Source organism: Protopterus annectens, chromosome 15.part0 (genome assembly GCF_019279795.1).
Source record: "Protopterus annectens isolate FY-2018-M chromosome 15.part0, PAN1.0, whole genome shotgun sequence".
Lineage (NCBI taxonomy): Eukaryota > Metazoa > Chordata > Ceratodontiformes > Protopteridae > Protopterus > Protopterus annectens.
The window spans coordinates 272,548,255-272,562,909 of NC_056749.1; the positions used below are offsets into that span (position 1 = coordinate 272,548,255).

General features: G+C 41.1%; 1 protein-coding gene across 1 annotated transcript in view; it reads left to right on the forward strand.

Moving 5' to 3' along the window:
* Positions 1–14,655, forward strand: part of HDAC8 (histone deacetylase 8) — a gene marked incomplete in the record, with an annotated part of 1,681,410 nt that overhangs the window by 771,293 nt on the left and 895,462 nt on the right.

The window sequence follows — 14,655 nt, forward strand, 5'->3', positions numbered from 1 at the left end:
TTCTATTTGGGCACATACCCAAGGAATTGATCCTTACACAGCTCCAATTGCGTCAGTCTTGGAGTTTTTGTCTATGCTTTTCCATCAGGGTTCCGCATCAGCTACCATCAAAGTTCAATTGGCAGCGATCTCTAATTTTCATGTGGCTAATGAGCCTAGTCTCATGGCTCATAGACTCTGCAAGGCTTTCCTGAAGGGTACTCTGTTACTCCATCCCCCGGTCTCCAAACCTATCATGCTCTGGGATCTCAATTTTGTTCTCCAAGCCCTTACTTCACCACCTTTCGAGCCTGCAGCTACCTGTGAATTGAAATTCTTGACCTGGAAAACAGCCTTCTTAACAGCAATCACTTCAGCAAGGTGAGTTTCAGAAATTCAAGCCCTCTCTATCAAACTTCCATACTTAATCTTCCATAAGGACAGGGTTTCTCTTAGACCAAACTCTTCTTTTCTTCCTAAAGTGGCTTCCGTGTCTAATCTTAATCAATCCATTGAGTTGCCTGTATTCTTTCCTCAATTTTCAAGCAAGGCAGAATTTAAATTTCAACAGTTGGATGTACACAGACAGTTACGTTTCTATCTGCACCGAACAAAGGATATCCGGAAGTCTGATCAACTATTTGTCTCCTTTTCGGAGAACAAAATTGGGTCCCCGGTCTCCAAGATCACCATATCCAGATGGATATCTAGTTGCATCTCTTCGCCTACCAAGCAGGAGGAAAAGATCTGCCATTTCCGGTCAAGGCTCATTCTACTCGGGCTGTTTCTACATCTACAGCCTATCAAGCCAGATTGTCAATGGATGATATATGTGCTGCGGCTACTTGGGCTTCTCCTCACACATTTGTTTCCCATTACAAATTGGACGTGGTGTCTAGGGGCAGGTCATCCTTTGGCTCCACAGTACTCAGGTGTATTTTCCTATGAGCCACCCAGGATGTAGGTGCTAGGGACGCTGTCCCACGGGTAAGAATGTAGGCGAGATAGGACTACATAACATCAAGAAGTTATGTACTCACCATAACGTTCGATGTATGTAGTCCATCTCGCCTCACATTCTTACTTACCCTCCCACCGTCCCCCTTCCTGGAGGATCTGGAGGTTAGGTTTTTATCTACAGAGTTCCCTTTACTTTAGCTTATTCTTTTTTATCTGGATGTTGTGTATGCATGGGGTATGAATGAGTATTGCAGCAAACTAGATCTGTGGATATGGAGCAGTGCACCATGGGATACCTGCTTAGCCCAGCCAATAGAAGACTTCGAGCTAGAAAAGTTTGGCCGAGTTGGAGCCGATATTCGGCTCCGAACCCACGGGTAAGAATGTGAGGCAAGATGGACTACATACATCGAACGTTATGGTGAGTACATAACTTCTTGTTTGTACTTACTGCCAAAAGACTAGGCATAATGGAAGCTGTCACTCAACCAGTCTGTTCATCTCCCATTATTTTTAGAGTTGTCAGAATTCTGGAGGTGGGCACTCCATACCTTGTATGTGCATTACCACTTAACATTCTAGGCAGGTGCTTAAGATTAGGAAGATTGTCGGATATTATCTTTGTCCCATGGAGGAAAGAATTGACTAACAAACAAGCAGAAGCTTTCCAAAAGGATTGCAGACTGCATTGTTTTTTTGTGAATTTTGGCCATCACAGCTTTGGGTCATTCTGATAGAAATGTAGCTATCGCTAGTATTTGCTTCAGTCATAATTTCCATCAGAAGTATCTGTGTTGCAATCATGTAGCCATCAGTACATAATTTTGGTTCATAGGCAAGTACTAGGCTAGCTGCCCTTGTGGGACATTTTAAGCCTATCAAGTTTCCTGTGCTTGTAATAACCTATTCCATTTGGTTATAGATTTACCTTACCCATTCCATGGTCAATAATTGTATATTACCCATAACAAGAATAACTGGGATCATAGGATGGATGATTTGAGGGACCCATGCATGTGATTAAGCATTTAGGAGCTGCCTTTGTCTATTAGTAGTACAGGGGGCGGTTCTGAGGTAAATTTTCAGTTTCCCATTTGTAGATCTAAGTTGTGTTTGAATATGGACAGGGATGAACTTTGTTTTATGTGGATGAAAAATCTGTTTCACAACTGTGGTATCCTGTATGAGATATACCTATCCCTCCAAACCATTCTTTTGATGTTGCAGAAGAGGTTTAGATCCCTAGGCCAAGTATTTCTGATGCCATTTGACACCTGCTGATGTGCAGTAAATCCATCAGTAACAGGTTGGAGAATGCCTTGTTTGCCAGACTCAGGTCACATCTTAGCAGTCTGTAGGATACTGAGTACAGCAACAGGGCTTTGAGTCTTTCTACGTAGGACATGTTTAGGTCTTGTATCCTTTTAGTAAGTTAAAAGTTAACCGAATTTATAGGCTATCTAAACCATACCACTATTTATTTGTAATTTACTTCCCATAGTACATATGACTATATGAACTTTCTGGACGTCACCATTAAAAAAGACGTCCTAGGGCAGCAGTTTACATCTAATGTATATAGAAAGGAAACCTTTTCTGACTCATACTTATATTTCACCAGTTCCCATCTGTTTAAATAGAAGAGAAGTATTATCAAGGGACAATTTGTCCGTAGTTGTAGGATGACCTCTTTGGACTCAGACTTTGAAGATGAAAGTCAGAGAGTCAAAGAAATGTTTATATCTAGGAAGTATCCTAACTATTTAATTGATGACGTATTGGAAGAAGTAAAGAATGGGAGAAAGGATAGGTTTGCCCCTATTTTGGGAACAGGAGATGCAAGTGTGACAGTACCAATAAATGTGCAGGGTACTACACAACAACCAGGGGTGACGTTACCAGGGATGAAATCCAGAAACCTTGGGGGTAATTATGTGATGTTTTATAATCAGAATACCTCTAGGGTTAAAAATATTATTACTCAACATTGGAGCAGGTTTAGATGATATTCAGAGTTGGACGTTTTGTTTACCAACACCCTAGGATTCACATACAAAAAAGGCAGGAACCTCAAGGATTTGCTGGAGCACAATGGTTCTATTGTTTCATGTAAGAAATTGGGAACCTACAAATGTGGGGCATGTGCCCAATGCCCATATATACTTAGGATTCTGTATATCTCCTGTCAAGAGACTGCCAGATTCAGAGTAGTAGTTTTTCCAATTGTAATAGTGAAGGCTTGATTTATTTAGCCCTATGCAAAACCTGTGGTGCATTGTATATTGGAAAAACTACTCGTAAACTCAGAAGGAGGATTTATGAGCATTTATATGCTATTAGAGTTGAAGACATTAAAATGCCTTGTTTAAACATACACTGACATGTCCTCCAAGCAAAATTGGGCTTTTTTGTTGTAGAGAAGGTTCAATGTGATGTGAGGGGGGGGCCCCTTGGGAAAATAGGATAGAGATGAGAGAAATATGTTGGCAGTTGTTATTGGAAGCCAATAGATTCCCATGGCTGAATGAATACATATCAATTGCCCCTATTTTAAAAATGAGAGCTGCAAAACTATAAAATAAGTACATATATTGTTTTGCAAGTTCTTTTGTTGGTTTTTGATTCAAGTTTATTTATCTGTCCAACACATTGTGATGGTTTTAGTATTTATTTATATATATATATATATATATATATATATTTATTTTAAAGTTCTTTTTAAAAAAATATGTATGTTTTTATCTATTTTCATCTGTATTTGTGGCAAGTTGGTAGGTTGTCACGAACATTTTAGTTATAGGATTTAATTGGGAGAGTGGCCTAATGGTTAAGGTGTTTGACTTTATGAACCTATGAACCTAATTGTTTTAACTATTAATTAAATTGGGAGGGGTATATAAGCAGGCACAGCCTTCATTCATTCATTTTACATATGAAGAAGTCTGGTGGACGAAAACGCTTTGTATTGTGTGGCGTTTATGCGATTAAACCTGCTGCTGCTTACACCTACAGGCTTGAGTTTTATTATTACCTCCTGCCTCTTTGGGTGCCTGTTGTTGGTTTACTGGTTCTTGGTTCTGTGGCACCCTTTCCTTGGAGTTTTTGGATTACTTTTAGTAAGGTATCTCTGTGGGCATTCCAGTTGTATGCCAAAGGGAGTGTTATAGTCAATGACTGGCCTAATGAGGCCAGTTAAACAGTGTATTTTAGCTTTTCTCTTCCACAGTGGAGCTTCTTTTGGCACTTCAGTATTCAGTCTTCTGGATCCTCATTTTTGTGCTCCTTTCTGCCTTTTCCATTTCATGGGAATATACTGGTACTTATTGTGATTTTTATTTTCACAACTGTTACTGTAGAGGGCCCCTTAGATTAAGATATACAAGTACTCATACTCTTATTCCATTTTGGAGTATCTTCTGCATTTGGGCATTAATGTGCTGATCCTACACTTTGAACTGAGCATCCTTTATGATTGTTATGAGTTCATAATTTTATATCACTGTGTAATTTCTTTAATCCTTGCAGATGTCACTCACTATACTCTATTTGGGTTAGAACTGGAGAGCATGGGACTATAATGCCCTCATGGTCTGCCATAAAGGTACTGCTGTTTACATCATGAAAGGATGAGTGTACATGAGGACATTGAAAAATTGCCATGACAGGACTTTTAATCTACTACAAATGTCTCTCTCAGTGATTAGTTGAAATGGTGAGTAGCTCTTGTCTGTTATAATCAGCATCTGATTATTGCCATTAACAGTCCTTGTGAACAATCTCTGGAAGCATTGCAGTACAAGTGAGACAACTGTAACTATAGAAATGCCAAGCTGTAGTTCACCCCTTCTGTGCATCTGTTATACAGTTCTGAGTAGCTGCTGATAGCTTTCCTGTGGACTGACCACAAAACAGCTTCTTCTAAGTCTAAAAAATAAAACCAAACAAAATCCTGAGCTAGCACAGACACTATCAAAACTAAGTGAGCACTTGTGGTACTACAAGCAGCATAAGAAAATGCATTGCTTGTAGTAATGCAAGTGTTCACTTAGCATTAATATAGAGGATCATGATTGGGAAGCAATCATAACTCACTTAAATGTTCCTGTAATGGATGCCAAGAAATTCACCTTGAGAGTGAAGTTCAAGTGATGAATCTTGGCATCTATTTCAAGAACATATATGTAGTCACAACTGGCGATCGATCATAATTCTTCGTAGCATATGGAGATTTTCCTTCTCCATGCACTACAAATTAGTCAAAAGTAAAGTTAAAGGGAAAAAAAAACATGATGTGTTGTGCCAGTTTTGAAAGTTGGTAAAGCATTCAGGAGGTGGTTAATGTCCTTACATATTCCCTGTCTAAGGAAAGCAGTTGTAAAAAAAAAAAAAAAAAGTACTGCATGTACTTCAGCAGGCTGAAATGGAAGTTGAAACAATGCTGTTTCATGCCCTGTTACTGCCATTTACTGATCAGCACTGTCTGCTTTTAGTGCAGACACAACCTTAACATGTAGGGGGTGCATATCTATTGTTGAGCACCACTCTAACCATTGTTAAGGTCAGGTCTCGCGCTACAGCAGTGTTGAACCAGGATGTAGTTTGACCTTTTTTGGAGCATAATCATGATGCCTGATGCACTACATAGTGTGTGTGGTATTTCAGCTTTTTCATTTTTATTTTCCTCAACTTTACTGCATGCATGAACTGTGTAATACCTCTCAGTGTGACCAAAATAAAAGCTCTTCAGTTTGGAACCAGATAAGGTAAGTGTTAAGAATTTGTTTCTGATTGTAATTATCTGGTTATCAGGTTAGGCCTGTTAACAACAAAAGGAAATGGGCTTATAGATCCAGAAGGGAATGCTTTGTTTAGAAACAGCCAAACCTACAGATCTGGGATGAAAAGAAACAAAGTTGAACAGATTTTCTAATGGCCTTCGTCTTAACCAAACAACATCTGAACTGTCTATGCAAATCCAAAGTGAAGAACCTTCTCACTAGCAGACTACATTGAAGGAAAACCGGGCAAATTAATAGACTGATTAAGAGACAACTCATTGACCACCTTCGGCCTAAAATAAGGATTAGTACAATAAGACTCGAGAGACTTGAACCTCAGCACTGAAATAAATAGGACATGCTGGAGGGACAGATTCATAACCCAGAGGCTCCCTTCACTCTGGAATAAAATCCCAGTCCAGGTTAGGCAGAGTCCCTCATTGACTCTCTTCAAGAAGAATCTTGATGAGTGGATGGGAGATCGTAGGTTTACCCCGGGTATCACTTCTGTGTCACTGTTAGACAGAGGCACAGTATACTAACCTCGAAAAAGGGCATAGCAAAATAAATTTAAAATGGGTGGCGAAAGCCAAACACATTCTGGCTAGGCTTATAAATGCCCTAGGGCAGATAGCCTAGTATGAACCTATGAACCTATAAGACACCCTATGAAAAACTATGAAAGGAAGAACAGCAGGTTTGGCTTTTTCTAAACAAAGCATTTCCTCCTGGATCTTTAAGCCCATTTCTTTTTGTTGTTACTTTCTTGCAAAATGTCTTTGGACCTCTGTAAAGTCTCATTCTACTAGAGCTGTTGCTTCCTCTGGTGCCTTTTTTTTAAAGGTTTGGATACCAATTCCATCCTTGAGGCTGTTACTTTCACTAAGCTTTACAAATTGGATGCTGCTTCCAGAACAAGAGCTGGCTTTCCATAGCTATTCTGCATGGGTTTCTAGAGGACCCCCCTCTCTGTCTTCCTTCTCCCAAGTTTCCTCTTTAGTTCTTGTGAGTTTTTGTTCTCTCCCTTTTTGTAAAGAATACTGCAACAGTTGTGTGGAAGGTCATACTAGAGTTGTGTAAAATCTTACCATAGCAGTAGATGTCCTTCTTTTCATTGGTGCAGTATTAACTCCCTCCCTCATCCCCTTTCTGCTCTGCTCTCTTCCTTCTTGTCCTGGAATTCTGTTTTTTTTTTCCTCCTTCTGGATACACATGCTCCTCCTGGTTCCTATGGATATTTGTTCCTCCTGGGGCTTTACAGTTCTGAAGTGTATACATCTGTATGTCAGCTTTATGCCCTGTGCCTTGAGCGGGAAGCATACATTTGACGTACAACGTGTATAAAATCTTAGACTTTGGTATACTGGCTGGATGTCAGGGCTATCTTTGACAGGGATCTCTTTTGTAAAGAATACTGCAACATTGAAGAAAAGGACATGTACTATTATGGTAAGATTTTAGGCAACTGTAGTTTTCTGTATTGTGTTGTGAAAGGGTTGTAACCAGAAGGGCTGTTTCACATAGTAACTGTATTTTACTGTATTTCCAACCTATTGTTCATGATCTAAACACCACTGTACTGCTTTTGAAACAAGAAAGTGGCCATTGTGTTTTTGCCGGTTTCAGTAAATAACCGTTATTGATAGAAACAGATTGCTTTTGATAGTATTTAATCTTCTCTGTAGTACTGATATTTCATTGCTTTTTAAATGTGGTGTTCTCAGTCTCACAGTGGGGGCAGCTATATTAAGATGATTTTAATTTTCAACCAAGACTGCTATTTCTAACATTTAATTAATTGATCCATAATGGCATTGTGTGTTTGTTCTCTTGTATCCACTCTTCTTTTTCCTTTTATTGAGGGACAACACTGTGTATTAATTACCTTTTTTTTATCTGGTTGGCCAGTTTTTGCATGCAAGTGAAGGCTTGCAGACAATGATTATGGCCGTAGATGGGGTGGGGAGGGATTTGCTTGTTGCAGCAAAGCTGGTGATGATAGCACTTTGCATTATGTGCATGAAAGCACATGTGTGCTGAGGCAGAGCATAATAGGGCCTTCCACTGACGGTGATGTTGTATGGGCTTAGGGCCATAATCAGAAAAGCCCTAATGGTTGCCTGAATTTCTAATTCTTTGATTATCTGATCAGCTCCCTAACGAATTTCTAAAAATCACAGCCCCATCCATTGCCTACCCCATATCTAGCTTGATTAATGGCTCAGTTGCTAAACACTATGTCCCACTTCTCGGGGGGAAAATATCCCACATCATCCCTCTCCACAAAGGTGGCCCTTCCAAAAACCTAACCAACTTCTGCCCTTTAGCCATTTTTTCCCCACTAGCCAAAATCTTAGAAAAGTGTATTCACAAACAGCTTCTTAACCACTTCCTTAGTAAAAGTCTCTTATCCAATTCACAGCATGGCTTCAGACCTAAACATAGTACTGCAACTGCTGTAATCACTTTTACCAACACCATTCATCTCTTAAATGAAGGTCAAGCGGTCCCCTCCGTCTTTCTGGACATGTCAAAAGCTTTTGACACCATTTCCCACCAACTTCTATTCAACAAACTCTCAACTTTCAGCCTCAGCTCATCTTCTCTGCCTGGTTCCTCAGCTATCTTTCCAATTGGCAGCAAGCCACTAAATGGGAAAACATTCTTTCTCCCCTACTCCCCATCTCTGTTGGTGTGCCCCAAGGTTTTAAACTTGGTCTTCTCCTCTTTATCTTATTTACAAATGACTTCAACTCTGCTACCAATCTAGCCACCATTGTCCAACACACTGATGATGCTACCTTTATATGCTCTGCCCCATCTCCCCTACAACTTCAATTAAAAATGCAGTCATCTTTCCAAAGCATAGAAAAATACCTGTCCGAACATCAGCTAATCCTAAACCCTAATAAAACTCAAACATAGAAAATTCAAACCATGTCAAACCTCTGTCAATTATCTCTTCAAATGGAACCAAAATTGAATCCACAGCTCAGACTAAACTCCTGTGTGTCACTATTGATGAGAATTTAACTTTAGAAAGATTCTCTTTGACCGTCAAAAAAGTGCACATCAAGCTTGGCAATTTATATAGGGTCAGGCCATATCTTACCCACAACACCAGACTTGCCACTGCCCGATCTCACCTGTTTTCTTCCCTCCTCTATGGATCTCCGATTCTTACCAACCTTCGCAAGACTGACCTAAATAATCTAGAATCCTGTTATAACAAAATTGTCAAGTTTGCCAGAAATGCCCCACACAGGACTCAACACTGTACTGTGTTCTCTCAGCTAAACTGGCTAGAACTCCCAAACCTTTTAGCTCTCAACCAACTTACTGTGACTCAGAAGTTAATCCACCAACCCACAAACTGTCTTGCTCTCTCCAGTCTTGTCCATCCTAGTCACAATCCCAGGCCCCTTAGATCCTCCGATAAACTTGTGCTGAATTTCGCCCACGCCTACAACTATCATGGTGACCGTCTCTATTCCAACAGAATTACAAAACTCTGGAATATCCTCCCTCAAACCATCACTAAAATTCCACACCCTCATGAGTTCAAAGTACTACTACATAACTACCTATCTAATCATTGCCTCTGCTCCTGTCATACTCCAGGCTGACTCCTCTTATCCTATCCCACACCCTTTCCACTCTACAATAGTCTACATCTTCTCACTACAATTTCTCTTTTAATCCACCTCTCAAAAAGGTGTTTGTCACCCCTGGGAATAGACTACATCTGACATTGCATACTCTTTGACTTTGCAGTATTCAAGACTGTTCATCCCACTAGTTTCATGTGTAACTTTCTATGTGAGTAATATGTTTTTTGTCTTGTACCATAATTTTTGTGCTCTGCACTTCAGCTTGTAACGTAATTTGTGTGTTTTTCATATTCATATTTAAATATTGTACTGTTTTGGAATTGTATTCTGTTTTTCTAGAGCTTTTCTCCCCGGGCCTCCACTGAAAATGGGCTCCTGGCCCAGTCAGACTTTTTCCCAGTTATCAAATGTAATAAATAAATATGTTGCCTCATAAGGAATGAATGGGCAGGGAGTGGTTCTCACCTTGTGGGGAATTAATGAGCCAGTAAACTGCAAAGATGGTTGGCAGGCAGCGGGATCCAAAGTAAGACTGTCATTCATACTTATGCTGCCCATTCATCTCTGATAAGCAACTCACAGTGGTATCTTGTTGCCATGAGCCAAATAATAACATCAAATACTGTGACAAATGCCAAAAAGACGTAATATGAGATTTCAGTGTATGCCAGAATGCTGTACAAGAATGACAGCAGAACTGGTTTGAGAGAGGAAAATGGTATAGAAGTACACAAATCACACTTGTCTGGATCAATTTCTCCTCAGGCCTCCACTGAAAATGGGCCGTCACCCAGTCGGGTATCAAAATAAATAAATAAATTGCTAGTCATTTTTGAAGAACAGAACTTGTTTAGTTTGTTTACCCAGATAGTACACTGATCACAATAGACCATTTGCAGGCACTGCCCAGGTGAAGAAATTTGCAAAAAATAAAATAGAACAAATTCAGAAACATAGAGTAATCACAGAAAGTGCAAAATCCCATAGTCAATTTAAACAGTATGGAAATATTACCTACAGAATAGAAAAACAAATGTGGATTAATTATAGGAGTAAATATGGGAGAGAAGCTGCTAGTGAGAACGGAGGGTTGAAGTAGAAGTAATAGGTGAGGAGGGAGTTAAGTGATATGTCTAGTGGGAAATGCTTACATTTGATGGAGGTGTCTTTTGAGTTATGCTCAGAAAGTGGGGAAAGAAGAGACCTATTTCAGGAGGAGGGGGTGAGGGATTGCCAGAGTGTTGGTACAAGAATGGAAAAGGAATGATCTGCACAGTGCAGTTGGGTTTGAGGAGGCTCTGGAGTGAGGGAGTTAACTGGGAGTGGTTGCTGAGTTTGTAGGGGTGGCTTTATTGTGAAATTTGGCAGCAAGTAGCGAGAAGACACTTGGTTGAAGTAATTTGAAAATAAGAGACCCTAGGAGTAGCTCGACTGTGTAGGAAGATTGGTAGCCATCTGGCTTTGGAGAGGGTGGTGTGTTGGTGTTCCGCAGGGAGGATTGTGGCAGAATTTGTTGTAGTGGACTGTAGATTGGATGAATTTTGTTTTAGAAGCTGTGGCTATGACGGGGACCCCATACTCAAGTTGAGCAAGGACGACTCCTTTGTCTGTTGCACCTTTAGCTGATCTGGAGAGAAAGGAATACATTTTTCAAGACCAGAATAAAATAGAATTGAGCTTTTTCATGTTTTCAGTGTGTCGTTGGAAGTTAAGTGACTGGTCTAGCCATTAACCTAGGTATTTAAATGACATGGTTGTTTCTGTTTGGGAGCCATTGTGATTTTTTTTTTTAGGAGTTTTTTATTAGCTTTTGTAAGGTTCCGAATATCATACTTTTTATTTTGAAGGGTGTAGGAGTAGCTTATGGTTGTTTAGACAAGAATTAAGGGGGTGGAGGTGAGACTGAAGTGGGGTTTGAATAGCTGAATGTGAGGGACTGAATTGAAGGGTAACCATATCATCTGCATTGAGTGATATGAAGGTTAGGGAGGCTGGAGGGTAGTTAGTAAAGACTGAAAACAACAGTAGGGCAAATCTAGATCCTTGGCACACTCCTCTGATTAAGGGGTGCTAGAGGTGATACGGATTAGCCTATTTTGGCTCTGAAGGTACCTATTTGTTAAAAACAAATGTTAGAAACAGGTGACAATGCTGGAGCTAACCCTAATTTTGTGGAGGGAGGGAAGTACAAGAGTTAGTCAATAAGATCAAATTCTTTGGTACAACCAATGAAGAATGCTCCTGAAAAGTTTCCTTTACCCATGTTGAGAAGGACCTCATATGTAAATGACCACAATGCTGTCGGTGTGCTCTCTGCCCAGCCCAGAATCCATGCTGTTTGAGTAAAAAGGTAGTACTGTTGGACAGTTGGTTGTAGATTTTTTTCATTTTTTTCCCAAAAGTAGGGAAGATGGACATAGGGTTAAAGTTGGAGCCTTTTTCTGTCTGACTGTGTTTGGGAAGGGGTTTGACAAGAGCAGTTTTCCATATGTCTTGCTTTGTGTTAAATTTAAGGAGAGATTATAAATATAGAGAAGAGGTGTGGTAAGGTATTCTTTGCAAAATTATACGAACCGAGGGAATATGTTATCTACACCGTGGGGTGTATCCAGAAGGAATATTTTCTAGTAGGCGGCCAAGGTCTTTGTGAGTAATTTTCTTAAAATAGGAGAGAGGGATAAAAGGAAGGGGCTGGGTGAGTTGCAGGGAGAGGTGGAAGTTGCAATACTAGGTTCATAGGTAGATACTAGGCTATTGGCCCAAGGGCCTATGTAAGCCTAGCCAGCAAGGTTCCATAGCTTATGCCACTCAAGAAAGTTATTTTCCTGTGCCACTGTAGAGCAGAGACACAGAAGTGATCCCCGGGGTGTATTTCCTATTTCCCATCCACTCATCAAGATTTTTCTTGAAGAGTGCTAATGAAGAACTTTGCTTGACATAGATGGGTAGCTTGTTCCAGAGTATAGGAAGTCTCTGGGACAGGAATCTATCCCTCCAGCGTTTCCTGTTTATTGTGGTGACAAGGTTTAGGTCCCTGGAGCGTGTAGCTCGGAGGGATTGAGATTTCTTTAGGTGTAGCATGTCCAACAGCTCTGGATTTGACATAGCTTTATATATTGGGCAGAGATCACTTCGGAGTAGGCAATATGCTACAGAGTAAAGCTGGAGTTTTTTGAGGCGGTCAGTGTAGGGCATTTGTTTGAGGCCAGTAATCCTCGTTGTGAGGTACTTCTGTGGCCTTTCCAGCTGCTGCAGATGTCTTGTGAGGTACATTCCAAAAGGGGCATTGTACTCTATAATGGGTCTAATGAGTGACGAGTAGGGGGGAACAATGACCTCTTTTTTTCCTGGATGAGAACCCTTTTCTGATGAGGTGTGGCACGTAGAAGGACTTCCTGACTACTGTGGCGATGTGACTATCAAAGGAGAGACTACTGTCCACCTGGGTCTCAAGGTCTTTTATCACGCAATCATTGTTTAGTAGATTGCTGCCTATGTGGTAGTTCATGGGTACAGAGTTTTTACCAAAGGGGATGACGGTGCACTTTTTGACATTGAGCTTGAGGCCATGGCTCTGACACCAGGCATTTGTCTCAGTGAGGCCCTTCTGTAGGATGTCCACATCATTTGGGTACTTGACTATGGCTCCTAGTTTGCAGTCATCTGCAAACTTCGGTAGCCAGAGGCCTTCTGTGTTAGCTTGTACTTCAGAGAAGTAGATACCAAACAGGAGAGGTCCCAGGACGGAACCCTGTGGTACTCCACTTGTCACTGCTTTGAGGTCAGATTTGGAGTCTGCAACTTTTAGAGTGTGGGTTCTGTCAGTGAGCCAGTTGGCAACCCATCTTGTGACGTAGGGATTTATACCTAGTTTAGCTATAATTCCAGAATGGGGGATGGTATCGAAAGCCTTGGCGAGGTCAAGATAGGCTGTGTGAACCACCTTACCCTCATCCATGGCTTTGGTGACTGCCTCAAAGAAGTTGATCAGGTTCAGGAGGCATGATCTGCCTTTCACAAACCCGAACTGGGTGGGATTCAGAGTGTGGAGGTTACCAGTGTCTTTGTTTATGAGTTCCATGATGATACGTTCAGTGGCCTTGCAGACCAAGCTAGTCATACTAATAGGTCGATAGTTCCTTGGATCAGTGGTGGCTCCCCCTTTGTGGAGTGGGATAACTGTTGCTGTGTGCCATTCAGTGGGCACAAAGGCTATTATTGAACATGGTGCTTTAAGTGGGGAGCTAGTTCATTCTGAAGTTCATGTAAAACGCAGCCTGGGATGTTGTCCAGTCCAATGGATGCTGTGTTTTTTGGCTTTAGAGAGTGCAGCTTTTACCTGTGTAGTTGAGATTAGAGGGACTCTGCATTCTTCCTGTATAGATATGGGCCCTTTAGGGGGTGAGAGGGGGGGGTAAAGTTAGCACTGAACCTACCTGCCAGGATGTTGGCAATATCAGTTGGTTCTGTAATTTTCGTGCCTTTGTGTTGTAACTCAGAGCAGATCTGGGTGTTGCCATCTAGATTCTTGACAATAGCTATAGAATGCTTTGTGGTTGTCCTTGGATTTAGTGGCGATTTTGTTTTCATAGCTAGCTTTGGAGGATCTTATAAAGGATCTCAGCTTCTTACTGAGGCTGACCAGGAAGCTCCTCCACTCATGGGATTTTACTCTCTTTTGCAACAGTTTCTTCCTTCTGTTGTACAGTTTGTTTATGGCAGGGACCACCAGATTGGCTTCCTTTTTTTGGAGGATAGCATCTTGGTTTTGTTTGGGATAGCACGATCCATGCACTCATGTAAGTGCTGATAGAGTGCATTTGTGTAGGATTCAGCAGTTGTAACTGTATTGTCCATCTGCATGGGTGTCATGAAGTTCACCACTTCTGTCTTAAGAAGCATGAAGTTGGCTTTGGAGAAATGTTTTACTGTGGTTTCCTTAATGGGGGGTGGGGGCAGGATGTGGATATCAAGGGTGATAAGCTTATGGTTGGATCGGACCAACGAGGAGTTGACTTCAGGTGTGGATCACTGGTCACTCATGTTGGTAATGACTAGGTCTAGGATATTGTTGCCCCTGGTGGGGCTGTGGATAAGTTGATCTAGGGCATTGGAGTTTATGAATTCTAGAAAGCGTTGAGCTAAGGGGTTGGTACACGAGTAGTTTTCTCAGTTAATGGTGGGGTAGTTGAAGTCGCCCATTATTAGCGTGTTTGGTTGAACCCTAATATTTTCCAGTACATCAAGAAAAGAGGAGTGGGAATCCTGGCGCATGGTGGGGGATATGTAGCCAGCTACAATTGGGGGGGGGGGGTGGCTGAATTCCT